Raw genomic sequence first — 3,829 nt, 5'->3', positions numbered from 1 at the left:
GAACTAGAATCTGTGATCTGACCCAGTGCCCCCACTGACCAGAACTAGAATCTGTGATCTCATACCTCACTCTTTCCAAACCCATCCTGGAACCAAGCGGCTTGGTGGAAAGCAGATGCCTATTTCTCTCATGGCTTCTTTCCACTCGGGGCCAGAAGTACGACCCCCTAGACACTGTGAAACTAGTTCTGGATTCCCTTCTTAGGTGAAAGACGTGATGGAAGGAGAGAAAGCAGGGCTTGACTCCTCTCCCCCTCCCTCATCCCCCATCAGATCTGGTCCCCAACACTCCCAAGGGAGAAGCGAAAGGAATCTCTTCTCTTTGGGTTTCAGGATTAGAGAAGAAAGCAAAGGGGGAGGTCCAAGGTGGAGGTGGGGAAGGATGGTTCAGAAAATTTCCCAGGCTTCCCTAAATCAGAATAATGAAATGAGAGGAAAAAGCCATAGAACTAAATTAGAAGAAAGCCCAGTTAGGTTTTTGTATTGCTTTGTTTTCATTGCTACTGTGTGCTGGTAGGGGGTGTTAGTTTGCATACATTTAATTTCTCACAGGGTTCTGTGAGGTTGGTACTATTAATCCCATTTACACAAAGGGAAACTGAGGCCCAGAGAGGTTACATAACTTGTGCAAAGTCACACAGTGAGTGGCAGAACAGAGTGAAACTCAGCCTTATCTGACTGGGAAAGTCCGAATTCTTAACCAACATGCCACAGGGTTCAGATCTTTGAAGATAAATCATGCAAAGTGAGGGATCCTCAGGGTCCTCTTTTCTCCTCAAGGCCTGTCACAACATGCAGCAAGAGGGAGAGCCATTGGGGTTGTTGGAGACAAAGATGTCCCTGTCAGGATAGACTAAAATTCAGCCACCAGAGGGCAGCATAGCCACAAATTTATGGGAAATTTGGGAAGGTAGGGTATGCGGTCCACCTCACCCTCTTCCCCCATCACCAGGACTATTCTCATTAACTCAGGCTCCTGCCTAGCAGGGCCTGCATAAAATATCCCTCCTGGGAGACCAAGCCTGGACCACGCTCCAGTCTGTGACTTCTTAGAATGCTCCGAGTCAGGAATGTCTTCACAGAACCCATAAACGAAAAGGAGCTGATGGGGTAGAAGAGGCAGCATGAGACAAAGAACCCCCTAGCATTTCTAAGAATGGCAGCCATGGCATAACAAGGCACCAGAAATTCTAGAGGGAGGAAATCGCATACTGGATATATTAAGAGGAGTCCCCCTCTTGGGAGAGAGCTGGGGGTAGAAGCAGCCAAACTTCAGGCGCCAGACCTAAAATGTCTTCCACTGTCGTGAGGAGGAAATAAGGAAGGGAAGTGGGCTGTGGAAACTGGGCTGGTGTCATGGGTGTGTCACTGTGTAGGGCCTGTACTTTTGAGACAGTGACAAGTTCTTACCCGGGATGCACAATACAAGGAAGAAATTCCTTGAGCTCAGAAATGCCACAGACGTAATCTAGTATGAGCCTCTCTTTCCCTGAGCTGTAATTCTCAGACTCCTGGTCTAAGTTTCTTCTCCCAAATCTCCCAACCCTCCGAAGGAAGTGTGACTCCCACCTTGAGACTTAAGTGTAGGGGGGCCAGAAGCGTAGGGGGCCGGAAGGCCTGAGCCCTATCCTTGGCTGTGTTGGTAGAGATGAAAAGGAGAAGGAAAGGAGGTCTTAGGAAGTGAACAGAGCAGCTGGGGGTGCAGGGAGGGGGAGGGGGCTCAAGAGAGGCAGCTGGCAGGCGGGAAGCTGATCTGGGGGTCTCAAGTTTCTTGACATCAATTAGAGCAGCCGGCCTGGGCTCATTAGTAGCCCGGGGTGCAGGGCTCATCAATAATGAATTCACCCCACACACCTTCCCCCCACCCCAGCTGCCTGCAAGGTCACCCGTCCTCTAGCCAGCTGCCGCCCCTTGGTAAGCTTAAGCAACCCCTCTTCTGAGGTCTTCCTAACCCAGAGTCCCTGGGGCAGTGTGGCAGGGTGGACAACAGCTGAGGGCAAAGGGGTCTCTAAAACCAATTGACCATGCCTGATAATGACTTTTGTTTACTCTCTGAGTCCACCCAGGAGGAGAAAGAATGGGAAGAGGAAAGGAGGGGCAGGGTCTAAGGAGAAGCAAGGTTTTTCATACTAGAGTTGACCAGCATGGTGGCAGGACAGACCCAGAGCAGGAGGACCTCCTCTGATGGACCCAGAAACCCCATATCCTCTCCCAACACCAGACTTGGGCAGCAAGGCCAATCACCTGAGATCTCTGCCCCACTGAATCAGAAGGAGACTAAGGCATTGGCACTCCCAGCATTCTCTTGCCCTTGAGCTGGAGTGTCTTGGCAGGTACAGAAACAGGTCTTTTCTTCAAACCAGATTACTGGGGTGAGGGCAAGAGATTGCTGGCACCCAGAAACAGAAACTCCAACTTCCTGCACCTTCCCAATTTCCCTCCAGAACCCAGGAATGTCAGTCTCTTTCCCCTTCCTAAACTGTTCCAAAACTTCAGTCCCACCACCCTTTCACCGACTTCTTCCCCTCCACTTCTACCTGCCTAAACCTCAAATGTTCCAGTTCCCACCCACTTTTCCTCTGATTGGGGTTGGCCTGAAGCTAACTGTGTGGCATTCTGGGAAATCTGCCTGCCACCCTCCCTCTTGAGACAAGTACAGACAAGTTCAGGCTCCATATTCCCCAGACATCTGCAGTGTCCCAGACTCCAGCCTTGTACTGGAGTCCCTTAAGAATACCTCTGAGTGGACTGGGTATGGTGGCTCACACCAATAATCCCAGCACTTTGAGAGGCCGAGGAAGGCAGATCACCTGAGGTCAGGAGTTCAAGACCAGCCTGGCCAACATAGTGAAACCCTGTCTCTACTAAAACTACAAAAATTAGCCAGGTGTGGTGGCGGGCGCCTGTAATCCCAGCTACTCGGGAGGCTGAGGTAGGAGAATTGCTTGAACCCAGGAGGCAGAGGTTGCAGTGAGCTGAGATCGCACCACTGTACTCCAGCCTGGGCAAAAGAGCGAGACTCGGGTCTCAAAAAAAAAAAAAAGAAAAGAAAAGAATACCTCCGAGTGGCATGTACTTCCTCTCCCTCCTGACATTCTCCCCAGCTCAGACATTTTGTCCTACCCTCCATCTTCCCCTCCACCTCACCAAATACCCTCATGCCTCTGCACCAGTCCTCTTCAATCGAAGCTGGCCTTAGTGGGGAATGCCCCAGATTTAGGCCCTGAATAGATGCTCCCCGACGCCACCCCACCCCAATCCAGGTAATCTCTACAAGGTGCCTCAGTTCTCAATTTTCTGTCATCTTCCAGTTGCCCTAATGATCTCGGTTACAAGCTTCTATTTCCATCTCCTCAGGTCCATTGATTGCAATCTCTTCGCTGAGACCTTCCCTAACGACCCAGGCATTCAGACCCCAGCCAGAACTCAACCTGGGATCCATCTTCAACATCCCATTTCACCTCAGAGGCCCAGCCCCCAGGCATCCTGCTCCAAAGCCAGAACAACAAATTAGGACCCACACAATTTCTGCTGCACTTCCCCTGCCCCCTGCTCAGTCCATCACTCTGGAGGGAACCTAGGTATCCCACCCAACCCAAGGCCCATCGCCTCCCAAAGTACTTAGGCACCCCCGCCCGCCTCCCCCCGACTCCCCTTCCCACCCCATATCAGCCCAGAACCGGACTTCCCGCCCTCAGACTCAGCCCTTCCCGGGAACCCAGGCATCCTAGTTTCCAGCTTCGTCCATCACCTCACACCGTCTTCTACACGTCCTGTTCCCCCAGCCCTGGCCGCAGTGACACCGTAAACCCAGGAGGCCAGCAGGCAG

At 51.8% G+C, this 3,829-nt stretch overlaps 1 long non-coding RNA gene across 1 annotated transcript in view; it reads right to left on the bottom strand.

The window, feature by feature from the left end:
* The window catches only part of LOC114670863 (uncharacterized), a 106,230-nt gene extending 102,442 nt beyond the window's left edge, over window positions 1–3,788 (bottom strand). Inside the window, exon 1 of the long non-coding RNA XR_003720651.2 lies at window positions 3,752–3,788. This is a non-coding gene — a long non-coding RNA (uncharacterized LOC114670863). The remainder of the gene's footprint in view (window positions 1–3,751) is intronic.
* Between the last annotated feature and the right edge of the window lie 41 nt (window positions 3,789–3,829).

The sequence above is a fragment of the Macaca mulatta genome, chromosome 11 (assembly GCF_049350105.2).
Source record: "Macaca mulatta isolate MMU2019108-1 chromosome 11, T2T-MMU8v2.0, whole genome shotgun sequence".
Lineage (NCBI taxonomy): Eukaryota > Metazoa > Chordata > Mammalia > Primates > Cercopithecidae > Macaca > Macaca mulatta.
Note: the sequence above shows the minus strand (reverse complement) of the source record. Positions and strands in the feature narration are given on the sequence as shown.